This window comes from Coenobita brevimanus, chromosome 31, assembly GCF_032717465.1.
Source record: "Coenobita brevimanus isolate Jiangsu-jjx chromosome 31, ASM3271746v2, whole genome shotgun sequence".
Classification (NCBI taxonomy): domain Eukaryota; kingdom Metazoa; phylum Arthropoda; class Malacostraca; order Decapoda; family Coenobitidae; genus Coenobita; species Coenobita brevimanus.
Genome location: NC_136984.1, coordinates 27,034,513 through 27,049,290, shown reverse-complemented (window position 1 = coordinate 27,049,290; position 14,778 = coordinate 27,034,513). Strand labels below are relative to the sequence as shown.

Here is a 14,778-nt window from a genome sequence, read left to right as displayed (position 1 = left end):
GGGGAGATGGTGGTGGTGATGGTGATGGAGGGGGAGATGGTGGTGGTGACAGTGATGGAGGGAGATTGTGGTGGTGACAGTGATATAGGAGATGGTGGTGGTGATTGTGATGTACTGGGAGATGGTGATGGTCATAGTGATGAAGGGGGAGATTTGGGATGGTGAACGGAAGGGTGATAGTGGGGTAATGTGGAGGAGGAGAAGGTGAAGGGTCTGTAGAGGAGCTGAGAGAGATTAGGTGGAGATTTTTCCGAACTGAACGGTTGTGATTCTCAAAGTGTTTGGTTGGGGTCATGCGAGGGTTTTGGTGGTGGTTGAGTTGGAGTGTACTGTACATGGTGGTGAGAAGGGTGGTGGAGGTTTCAGTATTAACAACAACAACAACAAGAATAGTAACAAGTCGTGTCAGGCACAACAAACCTCGCTTGATGGCAGCTATTTTACTGCTCTTAAATACTGACTAGTTTCTGCCATTTAGTGTCAGTGCACAATTAAAGTCTAAGTAATCTCGCAAATGTTTTCAAGTTATGCCCTCTGAAAATCCGTGATCTCGCATTTGACTTATCAAGGTCACTCAAGGTCAAAGGTTATGCTGCCAAATGAAAGCCCATTTGAGACTTCCCATATCTAGGTAACAGTAATCTTCAACCGGTTTCGAGTTATAGCCCCTGAATATCCATGACCTTGAGGATGTCCTTTCAAGATCATTCAAGGTCAGAGGTCTTGGTGCCAAATGAAAGTTCATATTACGAGTTCCTGTATGTTCATAATGGTAAGTATCTCTGTCTTCAACTCTTTTCAAGTTATACCCCTCTGAAAATCCGTGACCTTGATTTTGACCTTTAATGGTAACTCAATTACCTCGAAAATTTAATTACTTTCTTTTGGGACCAGTGCCCACTTATCCTGAAAGTTTCATGTAATTTCATTCAGCTGTTTTTCCATAATATTGCTAACATATGAAGAAACTCGACCAAAAACAATTTTTCGTGGACTCAGTCTGGACGAGGTAAACAAAGAAACAAACTTGATCAAAAACAATACCTCGTCCGACTCCGTCCGGGAGAGATGATAACAATAGCTAGAACTCTGTAACTGTCCTACTGACAGTCGCTAGTCTCCACCTAATGTTTCTTAGTAGCCTTGACCCCACTGGGGAGATTTGAAATTTTTTTCTCTATCAACAATGGTCCATGCCAGGACACATAGCCGGGGCCCTTCAAATTTCTTGCGCAGTCTCCGGTTCTGGAATCATCGGGAGAGTGTGAGGCCAGAATGTTGATACTTATGCATTTCTACTGTGTTGCCATAATAAGGAAGCTTTCCCTTGTTGTAAGGCATGTTTATTATAAACAAGATCTGAAGACCCTAAGGCAACTTCTTGTGTAACTTCAACAAGGGATCTGACAAAGGTGTCGAAGAATGCATGTCCCTGCTATAATTTCTTACAATAACCTTGACCTCATTGGGGAGAGTTGGATTTTTTCTATCACAATGGCCCATGTCAGGACGCGTAACCTGGACCTTTCAGATTCCTTGCACAGTTTCCGATTCTCCTTGAATCGTTGTGAGACCCTGAGGCGAGAATAATAATACCAGTGAAAACTATAGTCTTGTAGGCAGAGACTACTACTACTACTGCTACTACTAACGTTAAAACTGTAACTGTCAGAGACAGTTACTTTCCTTCACTTATGATAATGATGTTTTTTGTAACAACTCAAAACCCTTGGTCAGACTGCCACCATTAGTGTATAGACCTGGTATATAGTCAGTCCTGGTAGACTGTCCTGGTATATAGTCCTGGTCACAAATACCGTAATGTCACGCATGAATGACCTTCATTTTTTCACACTAATAATAGGAAACAATTTTATCACAAGGTTTCCATCCATGTTCATGTATTTCTTTTGGATTTGTGGTGAACTGCGGTTCAAACTTCATGATTTTTTTCACTTTTTTTTTACCTGTGACTTTGAAAAATAGGTCAAGGTCACTAAAATTGGGTCAGGGTAATAGGACCATAATGCTGTACATCCTCAATAAGTATTATGAACATTGGAGACAAAAAGTGACGGAATAATAATAGAAATGAAGATAGATACAGAGATTCCCACCTATGGTAATAGGTTGAGATCAGTTAGAAGACTGATTAACTGTAGGAGACAGTTACTGATACCCACCAATGAGGAAATAGCTGATTTTATGTTTTTTGTAATAGCTGAAAAACCATTGGTCAAACTGCCGCCAGATATATACAAATCTAGTCAAGGATCAGACAAAACTTTAAGGGCAAAGAAGTGTGTCATTTATGTTTTGGTTTTTCCTGCATTAAAAAAAAAAAAAAAAAATGAAACGTATCGGAAACTGTGGTGTTCAAAATGTTGTTACGTCATGCACGAATGACTCTCGGATTTTTTTTTCTCGTACTCGTACTGATGTTTGGAAAATAAACTTTTCAATGGATTTCCTTCAGCGTCCATGTACCTCGAATAGTTTCGGAGTAAACTGAGGTGGAAAATTAATTATTTATGGGCATTTTTGGACCTATGATCTTGAAAAGTAGGTCAAGATCACTGGAAATGGGTTAGTGTAATAGGGTTATGGTGTTGCACATCTTTAATAAGCATGATGGAAATCGAAGTGATGGACTAATAAATAATAATAATAATAATAATAATAATAACTAGAACATTGTAACTGTCAGGAACTGTTACTGATCTTCACATATGAGAATACTGTTATTTGGGATAACTCAGAAACCGTTGGTCAAACTGCCATCATAAAGAATACACACCTGGCCTAGGACCTGAGAAAACCTCAAGGGCCAAGAAGTGCCTCAGTCTTTCCGACAGAGTATGTTTTCACCCCTGTTTGTTTCTTAGTTAGTTAGTTTGTCTGTTAGCAGGATTACTCAAAAACTAAAAGTGAAGTTTGGACCAAATTTTGTGGGTAGACAGTCCATGTCCCAGGGAACAATCGATTAACTTTTGAGACCGATCTGGATAGTATTACAGATTCTGGATCCGGAAAACACTTTTTGCAACGTCCTAAACAATGATAGGAAAGCTTAACCATTATGAAGAGTAGTTTAGAAATTACATTGCCCTTGTCGGAGCGATGCGCTCCACTGAGTTCCCCTCTAGTTTATATTTTGTTTTACTGTTTACGGAAGAACAATTGGAAATTGTTGAAAGTCAGGGGGTCCCAAATATCGTAACATCACGCATGAATGACCTTCAGAATTTTCCAAACAAATGTTTAGAAAATAATTACTTGTATATCACGGAATTTCCTTCCATGTTCGTATAATCATAATAGTTTTGAAGTAAGCTGATGATGAAAATTGATAATTTTTTTTATCTTTGAAACTGTTATATACCTTGAAAAGTAGAACAAGGTCACTGAAAGTGAGTCAGTGTAACAGGGGCATGGTGCTGTACATCCCTAAGTAGGATGAAAATCGCAGACGAAAATTGACGGAATAAGAAGAAGAAAAGATGAAAAAGAATGATAATAATAATAATAATAAGAATAATAATAATAATAATAATAATAATAACAATAATAATAATATTTATAATTATAATAATTATAAATATAATAACATTAACAACAACAGCAATAATAATAATAATAATAATAATAATAATAAAAGGAATGATGAAAACAATGATATTCACCTATGATAATAGGTGGAGATCAATATTAACGAAAATAATGATGGATAAAAAGATATCCACCTACAGTATGGTAATAGCTGGAGATTAATAATAACTAGAAGACTATAATTGTTAGAGTTCCTGATCTCCAGCTATGAGGACTTTGCTGAAAGACACAACTTCCATTCTTTCTGTAAAATCTTAAAAACCGTTGGTCAAATTACCACCAAAAATGTATACAGACTGAGCCAGGACTAGACAACACTTCTAAGGCCAAGAAGTGCCTCATTACCAGCCGCGATAGCGAAGCTGGCGTTGTTTTCGATGTGTGTGTGTGTGTGTGTGTGTGTGTGTGTGTGTGTGTGTGTGTTAGGAAGATATTTTTGCAATTGCTCAAGATATCATCAAAAAAAATTTACAGGAAACGTAGTAGGGAAAAAAACAAAACAAAAAAAACAATCACGAGTTCGAAATTGGTGAAAGTAAGTCAAGCTCTGTGTCTGTTACCACTATAACTCCGCAACCGATCAAGATATCATCACAATGTTTTACGGTGTGTAGTAGGGATGAAAATCTCCTACGAGTTCGAATTTGCTGAAAATACGTCAAGGTCAAGGTTATATTCCGAGCCTCGCTAGATGTGTATTGGTTCGCGGCTTGTATGAATCCCCCAGGCGGAGGGGGCCTCTAGTTTATTTATTTATTTATTTTTTTTTTCCCCTGTATGAAAGAGCAGCTGAAAAGTGTTGAAAAGTGGGGTCGCCGAAGTATGTCACATATGAATGGGCTTCAAATTTTTGCCATATATATATATATATATATATATATATATATATATATATATATATATATATATATATATATATATATATATATATATATATCCATCCATCCATCCATCAACCAATCCTACATTGCCCAATGAGGAGCGTAGGAGCACGGGGCTAGGCAGTTGGTCTCGACATTTAAAATGAGGGTGACCAGCCTCACTCATCCCTGAGTGGCATTACATGAGCAATCAACCCCAACCATCCCTTGGATACAAACCTTCACCGGCTCAATCCGATTGGAGAGCAATAATTACCCACTAAACCACCAGGTGCCAAAATTTGTTTATATGGTTACCACCCACCGTAGTAAATGGTTTCCTGGTATACAGGAAACCATTTGGCTTGTCACTCAGTGTGGAGTTACCCACAGGCAGAAGGAAGAGGAAAGAATGAAGGAGAGAAAGACAGAAGAGGGAGTGTAATATATATATATATATATATATATATATATATATATATATATATATATATATATATATATATATATATATATATATATACACCGGGTCAGGTGCCGGTAAGGGGATGGGTCTGTTATGATGTGGCAGGGGTAAACCAGTTCTGCTGTCGGGCCTTGCTGTGGATGTCACTGATTGCATTGCACAGTTGACCCTTGTGCGGTGTGGTGCGGTGAGGATCTGTCCGTTCTCCCCTTTGGGGCTAAGATGCGAATGAATGTGTTTGAATGGATGAGTAAATGGGGAGTGTGTCGTCCTGTCTCGGCTACCTCCCTTTCCTTGGGGGAAGCAGCCTAGGTATATATATATATATATATATATATATATATAAAATGGGATTTTCTTCCATGTATATATGTTTACTTTCGAATAAATTGGGATTGGGAATTCATGATTTGTGAAAATTTTTAGACCTGCGACCTTGAAAAGAAGGTGAAGGTCTTTCAAACTGGGTCAGTGCAATAAGGTCATGGCGTTTTACACCCACGCACCAAAGTTTCTGTGCTCCCCCTGGTTGGAAGGAAGTGGAAGTCAGGGTTAGAGACAGGGCAAGCGAACGGACACCCGTGAGTGGTAGTTTGGTACTGAGCTATGAGGAGGATGGTGAGAAACTTAATGATCTTGGATTCGAAACATTTCCATGCTATTCACCTGCAAAACACTATGGTTTCGTAACATGTACAGCATATATTATACAATAGACTATGATATCACGGAGTCTTGTTAAACGAGGTCCAGACACAAGCCATCTGTTTCGGATCCTCATCATACAAATGAAGCACCGAGCCAATTTCACTGCAGTCTGCATCACGGAGGCTAACACTGGACAAAGTGAGGTTTAGTTTGTTTTTTGTTGGTATGCTGACTGATCCAAATTTATTTATAAAACAGAGCTCAGTACTGGTATAGTCAGTCCGGTTGAAAATTTTGTAATGTGTTGCCATAAACTGTCATAACACATTGTTGTTCTTAATGCCTAATTATTATAGCCATAATGTTAACATGACATTAACAACTGGGAAAAGGAAGACGTTATATTAATGTCATGTTAACATTATGACTATGATAATTAGACATTAATAACAACAATGCATCACGACAGTTTATGGCAACACATTACATAATTTTCAGCCGGACTGACTATATCAGTATTTGGCTCTATTTTTTAAATGAAGTTCCAACAAAAAACAAAATGAACCTCACCTTGTCCAGTGTTAGCCTCCGTGATGCAGACTGCAGTGAAACTGGCTCGGTACTTCATTTGTATGATGAGGATCCGAAACAGATGGGTCCTGTCTGGACGACGTATCACAGGACTCCATGATAACGAAGTCTGTGTTATAATATATGCTGTATATGTTACGAACGCATAGTGTTTTGCAGGTGAATAGCATGGAAAGGTTTCGAATTTAAGTTCATTAAGTTTCTCATCATCATCCTCTTAGCTCAGTTCCAAACTACCACTCACGGGTGTCCGTTCGCCTGCCCTCTCTCTAACCCTGACTTCCACTTCCTTCCAACGAGGAGGGTACAGACACTTTGGTGCGTCGCTGTACATCCTCTAAATGTTTGGTGATAATCGGGAATGAAAAGTGACGGAATAATAATAATAATAATAATCATAATAATAATAATAATAATAATAATGACAGAAACAAAAGATCTCCACGAATGGAGAAAAGTGGAGATCAATAATAAAAAGGAGATACGAAGATCTCACCCATGGCACTAGGTGATCGGTAATAATAATAATAATAATAATAATAATAATAATAATAATAATAATAATAAAGAAATATATTATCCCTCTTGTCGTGGGTATATAAACTGATCACATATGTATCATAATCTTCATATGTTGTGGCTCAGTCTGCTGGTGTGGGGAACCGAGACTTTGGTTCCTCTGTGAAAATTAGTGACAACGATGGACGTCATGAACATAAAATGAAAGGTAATAGAAATAACGAAAGGCGTAGTGGGAAGTAGAAAATTAAATTTGATGAACACAGCATAGTAATGCTGACTGAGCCGTCCCCGGAGGAACCGAGTAATTGGTGGGCAATATTTGGACAACCTTGCATGAGAATTTGTGAAGAGGGTAACAATCATTGGTATTAATCAATCCTATCTCCTCGATGATGGATTTTGTGTGTTTATTCCTGCTGAAAGAGAGAGAGAGAGAGAGAGAGAGAGAGAGAGAGAGAGAGAGAGAGAGAACTTACCAACCACTGTTGTTGGGAAGCTGTCTATATGAATATGGGAATTGAAGAGCTCAGAACATTCGTGAATATAACCAGGCATAGCCTTGACGGCCTGATCGTCCAAGTCACCGTGGAGCGTACTCAGGATCTGTGGAAGTAATTATAAGAAATCTTAAGTATTTGGACATAAGGGTGCGTCCTGGTTGCAAGCGGGCAGTCGGGGGCTGGCAAGAGTGGGGACGGCTGGTGCTTTTGAAGTCACGCACTCTAGGCGAGTCTTTGGGTGTTGCCATGGCAACGTCATCACACCACCCTTGGTAACTGCAGTCGGCACTATATATCAACTTTAACTAATTCCAGACGCCTCAAGCATGTGAGGGGAGACCACAAACAAATCGCTTTCATGTCGACCTGTCACCCGCCATTTCACTGCCCTCCTCCCAGCTCACATCCCCCTCTCTCATATATTTCTCCACTCCATCCCTCTATCTCATCCTCAGCCTCCCCCTCCTACTCCACCCCCTAACTCACTCACATACACTTTCCTTGTTAGTCTCTCGCTCTCCATCATCTCCACATGGCCAAAGCACCTCACTGTATTCCTCCTAATGCTGTCTGTCACATCAGATCCACACCACAATGCTCCTTCACTTCCTCATTTGTCAGTCTGTCTATCCACGTAATTCCAATTGCACCCTCAAATAGCTCATTTCCACTGCTCTCACTCGTGACTTGTGTCCTTCCAGCATGGTCGAAGGTTCACATCCATACGTTAGAGCTGATATCACAATATTATCTGACCATGACTTCTTTACTTCCATGCTCACTTTCCTATTCCTTATCACGGCTTTTAAAGAACCAGCAACTATTCTTCGTTGTTGTACCCTTTCATGGACTTCATCCTCTCAACTTCCATCCCTATTCATTACACTAACCAAGTACTTAAATGCACTTACATTTTCCATTTCCTCATCATCCAACCTCAATGTACATTCACTGACTTCATTTCTCTCGAAGACCATAACTTTACTCTTCTTCACATTCACCTTTGAAATCCGTTTCTTACACACTCTCCCAAACATATTCACTAAGCCTTGCATTTCCCCTTCTCCTTCACTTAACAACACAGTATCATCTGAAAACAACAGAAAAGGAAGTTTCCAAATGCTTATCTATCTCTCATTAGGGCCACTCCAAAATCCATTGCCCTAAGTTGTATCTCTTTATGACTCCATCCGTACACAGATTGAACTACCATGGAGACCTGACACACCCCTGTTTCAATCGAACATTCAGACAGAAAAAATCACTCAGTTCACTATCTACACGCACTGCAGCCTTAGCACCCTCGTACATACACTTCACGGCATTCATTAACACCCCATTTACTCCATATATTCCTAACATTTTCCACATTCTTTGTCAATCCACCCTGTCATATGCTTTCTCCACATCCATGAAGGCTGCATACAACTTCTTTCCCTTCTCTAGAAACTTTTCCACCAAAGACTTAAGGCTGAATATCTGATCTACACAACGTCTTCCCTTCTTAAAACTTCCCTGTTCTTCTCCAACTAATTCCTCTGTTATTTCCCTAACTCTGTCAGTAAGTGTCCTACCATATACATTTCCTGATACACTAAGAAGACATATGCCCCTGTGATTACCACACACTTGTTTTTCCCATTTTCTTTTGTACAGGAGAATAATTATACCTGACATCCAATCCTCTGGGACTCTACTTTCTTCCTAAGCCAGTGTGCACATCTTCCATATCCATTCTTGTGTACGTCTCTCCTCCATGCTTAGCACTGCATCACACACTCCGTCAATTCCTTGGACTTTTCCCATCTTTTTGTCTTTCTCAATTGCCTCCACTACTTCCATCCTAGTGATCTCTTCTTCTCTTCTTACCTCCTTCTTTCTCCCAGCCATTTCCTAGCTGCTTATACTCACATTACTTTCATTCTCTATGTTTAACATTTCCTTAAAGTGCTGTCTCCATCTGCTCACTTTTTCTTCCTTCTCCACTATCGATCAGCCATTTTTATCTTCCATTGCCCTACAAACTTTTTTATTACCCTGTATAACTCTACCTCCTTCCAGAGCATTTTTTCACATTCCCTCTGCTTTACATTCAAATTCCTTCCAACTTCCTCATCCACTCTCTTCTTACTCTCTTGTACTAATCTTTTCACGATCCCTTGCATAAAAAAAAAAAAAAAAAGCAAATGGCATTCCTAAGAATCATTGCTGCTTGAAAACAGTATGCTGGAGCACAAACTGTTTCCTGAAAAAGACATCTTTCCCTAAATATGGTTTACACCAGCAAAATGTGTTTAATTATCACTTATCAATACAGCCAGATGAGTATAATTTTGGTGTTGGTATTACAACAAAATTTAAGTATAATGAATGTAACCTAGACAGTTTTTCAATAAGGCAAATCAGATTACTAAATCTGTATTCATCCTACTGTACAACATGATCATTCAAGAAGGAGTAGGGTGCAACAACTAGTCTCGAAGGTGATGTGAAAGAAAATCCTGGTAATGTGGTTTTCTAACTCAACAGAAAAAGTGTTACACAATAAAGTGACAAAAAAAAAAAAATAATGAGAGAGCCATTTGCAGAGTACTTCTGCTCAGATCATTCATTCTCAAAGTGGTAACTGTGGCCCCCAAGAGGGCCACGGCAGGATTTTTTTGCGGGCCATGGTGGGCTGGTGCAAGTTAACAAAGGGTGGGAGAGGGTATGACAGACGTTTGCAGAGAGAGGAACTAAGAGAGAAGGGTGGTGGAGGTGGGAGTGGGAATGGATTAGAAAAGACATCATATCTTTCCTGCACAGTTCTAAACAGCAACAAGACCCTCACCAGTAAAACCTGTAACCATTGCATAAATTGTCACTGGTCTAGCAGGTTTTGTATATGTAACTTATTCTTGTTCCAATATCTCTTCCAGGTATGAAACAGTAGATTCTTTTTCTCTGATAAATCCTCGCAGTAACCTTGGATTTCAGAATGTCACGGAACATTATGTGCATAACCTGCTCCGGTAGTTTCACAGGATCCTTTTATACGGACTGCACCTTTGTTTGCAGGATGTGCAAACTATGTCAGAGCCTGGAAGACAAGCTGACCGAGGCTACAAACAAAATTAACAGCCTGACCTAAAAAGTTGATGTGCTGGAGGAATTCATTGCGAGTAATATCGGACACAGTGCAGAGGATAATGTCACTGCTAGGCCAACCGCAGTCCAGTTTGATCCTCCTCCTCCTGCTGTAGTTACTTCTCCCCCCACCGTACACAATGAGTTCCAGTGCAGAATGGTGCAAGGCTTGCAAGGAAAAGGAGCATCATTCCAGTAACAACATACAACAAGTTTCAGATTCTCTCAGAAGTAGAGGAAGAGCCCCATGACGCGCGGGTTCTGGGGGACTCCATCATCTGTGATCAGTTGGTTGAATTTTGTTGCAGGGAACCCTCTAAACGAAAGCGTTTTTGTATCCCAGGTGCAGGAGTAGACGATGTAACGGAGGCTGTGGATGATGTCTTTGAGAATGCGGAAAATGACAGCCTAGTTATCATTCATACAGGTAGTAATGATGTCGTACGGACCCGATTAGAGGAGCTAATAGCGAAGTACAGGAGGATGATTTGACCCTGCAAGGAGAAAACTAACATCATCTTAATTTCAGGAATACTCCCAAGGATTGGTACAAGGAATGCCTTCTTCAGTAAAGCATTTAGTATAAATAATAGGGTCAAGTCACTTTGCCTGCAAGAAGGAGTTGAGTTCATAGACACATGGAACCAGTTTTACGAGCAGTGAACACAATTTGCGAATGATAGAGTACACTTGAATGCCATTGGTTCTGCCCACCACGGTCGTTTGCTTAGTGATGAACTAAGTATTTTCTGGAGAAAAAACAAGCATCAAGGGAGGCAAACGTAGATGTCATGCGATCCGATGAATCAATAAGTATTGGAAGCTTCACACATCAGAAAGGAAAACACATTAAAGCTCTTCTTGTAAATGCACATTGTCTGCGTAATACATTTTCTGATTTAGAGGCCCTTGTCTTTACTGAAGATTATGACGTAATTGGTATAACAGAATCGTGGCTAAATACTGAGCAAAGAGATCTTCTAGCAGAGTTTTATTTACCAGGCTATCACATTTTCAATAGTGAAAGGAATAATCGAGCAGGGGGCGGTGTGTTGTTATACTGTATATTAAATCATGATTTCTTCAAGTCGTAATTACCAAGCCATGTATTGAAAACGTAGACACTATTTATAGTCAGTTTAGGAATGAATCTTGTCATAAAATCACACTTGGGTTAATATATCGACCACCCGGTCAGCCACTCAACATCGATAATGAAATCTACAATAAAATTGCCGAAATATCTTGTATGCAAAGCACTGTAATATTTGGTGATTTTAATTTATCAGTTCCAAAATGGGGAAAAGCGCTATCCTCACACACCGGGTTAGACCTATATACAAACTTGCAGGAAAGTTCTCTGTATCAATTTGTAAATTATCCGACACGTGGATCTAACATCCTACAGTAGATCTTGTCTTAGCCACATCAGAAAATGTCGTGAATAATGTTACTGTAGGAGAAGAATTTAGTACAACTGTTCATCGCACAGATACATTTAGCATTAAAATCAGTGAAGACAAAGTCAGGGCCAGTTGCAAGAAAGTGCCTGACTTTAAGATGGCAAATTTTAAGAAATTATACTCAATTGTTGGTGCAGGTAACTGACGTCCTATTGCTGAAACTTTAAATATCAATGACGCGTGGAATTATTTTACAGAAACCCTCAACAGTGCTGTCAGGTTATGTATTCCAATGCGCAACAGAAGGCCTGCCAAAAATTCTAAACCCAAATGGTGGAACTCCGACAGTAAACATTGTCTGGAAGCAAAAAAATCTTGCATATAAAAATATAATACCACAAAGAGTCAAAATGGTAAAAATAAATACGATGCCCTTCGACGGAAAGGAAAAAAAAATAATTAAATGCAGTAAGAAAAACCTTGAGGCCATATTGCAAGTATCAGTAAATCATATCCCAAAGAATTTTTCAGTTACATAAGAAGCAAAAAGGTAATAACTCCGACAATCGGTCCCTTAATCACAGATAACAGAGAGCACACTGATGATGAAACTGTGATGGCAAAAATTCTCAATACTTTCTTTGTGTCAGTATTTACAACAGAAAACATACGATCCCTGCTGTTTCCCCCATCCCTATAGAAGAGGACAACATAATCACTGACATTACAGTTAGTGATCGTGACGTACTACTTGCAATTAGCAAATTACAAGAGAATAAATCACCGGGACCGGATAAAATTTCTCCAGGTGTTTTGAAGGAACTACAGAATGAAGTTGTAAAGCCTTTATCTGAACTTTTTAACTTATCACTTAAAAGCAGTAAGGTGCCATGTGAGTGGAAACTTGCTAATGTAACCCCAATATTCAAAAAAGGCAACAGAGCACAGCAAGAAAACTAATGCCCAATTAGTTTAACATCGGTGATTTGCAAATTGCTTGAAACTATTATCAGAGATAAGTTTGTGAAACACCTAGAATCAAACAATCTCATCAAAGATTCTCAACATGGTTTTCGTAATAATTTCTCTTGCCTCACGAATCTGCTGGACTTTATCAATGATATACTGAGAATGTACGACGACACTAAATCTGTCGATGTTGTGTACCTTGATTTTCAAAAGGATTTTGACAAAGTTCCACACAAAAGATTCCTTCTGAAACTAAAGGCACATGGTTTTAGGGGCAGTGTTCTCGGGTGGGTAGAAGATTGGCTCACCGGAAGAAAGCAAAGAGATGAAATAAACGGAAAAGAGTCAGACTGGATAAACGTTACAAGTGGAGTGTCACAGGGTTCAGTGTTAGGTCCTATTCTTTTATTAATATATATCAATGATACTGATGAAAGATTATGTTGTAAAACTTCAAAATTTGATGACGATACTAAAATAGGTAACAGAGCAGATACAGCACTGCAAAGGTAGGCAATTCAGAGAGATCTTGATCGACTGTTCAACTGGGCCCAAGTTTGGCAAATGGATTTCAATATTAATAAATCCAAAGTGCTAAACTTTGGCAGTAAAAATGTAAGAGCTAGTTATAGCATGAATAATGTCCAACTTGATAGGGTAAACCATGAAAAAGACTTAGGAGTTATAATAAACGATTTGAAACCAAGCAAACAATGCACAGAAGCTCCGAAAAAAGCCAATAAATTGATTGGATTCATAGGTAGAGCATTTGAATATAAATCTGATAATACTGTCCTCACTTTGTATAATTCCTTAGTACGCCCGCACTTGGAATATTGCGTTCAGTTTTGGTCACCGTATTATAAAAAGGATATGGAAAAGCTTGAAAGAGTGCAGCGAAAGATGACAAAGATGATACCTAGACTGAGAAATAAACCATACGAGGAATGTTTAAAAGCCCTGAATCTGTTTACCCTAACTAAACGGAGGTTACAAGGAGATCAAATTCAAGTACTCAAAATAGTCAAAGGACATGATAACGTGGCTGTTGATAAATACTTCACAGTTGATCACTCGAATTATACTAGAGGCAATGGGCATAAAATAATTGGCAAACGATTCCAGTCGCATGAAGCTAAGCATTTCTTCTTTAACAGAGCTGTAAATGTATGGAATAAATTGCCCTCCAGTGTAGTAAATACTAATACAGTAATGACCTTTAAAGGTCGCCTGGATAAGTAATTGTCGTCTAACCCCCAGCTTAATATGTTTGCTCTTGAGTAAAACACTTGTGTATATTTTTTTTTTTTTTTTTTTTTTTTAGAGCCTGGATAAATATATTGAATGCAAATATAGTATATGCACAGACTAGGATATGCACAGATAGCCCTGAGTTAACAGTCACTACTCATACTTTCGACCGGTGATGGGCTGTGGATCACTGAGGGTCCCTGTTAGTCATGTGACCACAGTCGGGATTTTTTTAATGTACCAGGGGTCACTGCTTCAGGAAGTGACTTGTGTGCTTGTCCCGCATGGGAACGCTCCTAGTCTTAGTGGAATGAACGGAGCTGGGGTCTGATTGATTGTTGCCTACCTTAATAGCGCCAGGCAAGGCTGCCACACCACCCCTGAACATCCACACTGTGCACTGAGCAATTTTCATACTGTGTCCGCAGACTCCCTGTTAACGTACCCGTACATGGTGTCATGCATTATTTATTATTCGATTATATATTTTACTTTGCTACTTTCTCTTTCAGGTTATTCATACTGGTAGCATATAGATAATGTATTCTAGAATGTAACTTTTCCTTTTCAGTCTTTCCTATGAAATTTCAATGTCAGGTTATCCATACTGCATGTTGGTTTTTCTCACTTTTTCTTACCAGTTTTAACTGGAGGGTTTGGAGGTGGGGGGAGCCTTCTTGCTTTACTATCCTTATCCTTCAGCATGTACTGTAGAGTTAGATCTCGTAACCATAATTTACTCTGTAACAAACATCATTGAAAGGACCAAGGTCTGTTGCTGTTTGCTTTCCTTTGTACTCCTTTGTAACAGATGTTGTCCACTATACTCTACT

At 39.1% G+C, this 14,778-nt stretch overlaps 1 long non-coding RNA gene across 1 annotated transcript in view; it reads right to left on the bottom strand.

The window, feature by feature from the left end:
* The window catches only part of LOC145395434 (uncharacterized), a 34,851-nt gene that overhangs the window by 646 nt on the left and 19,427 nt on the right, over positions 1-14,778 (bottom strand). The window lies entirely within an intron of this gene.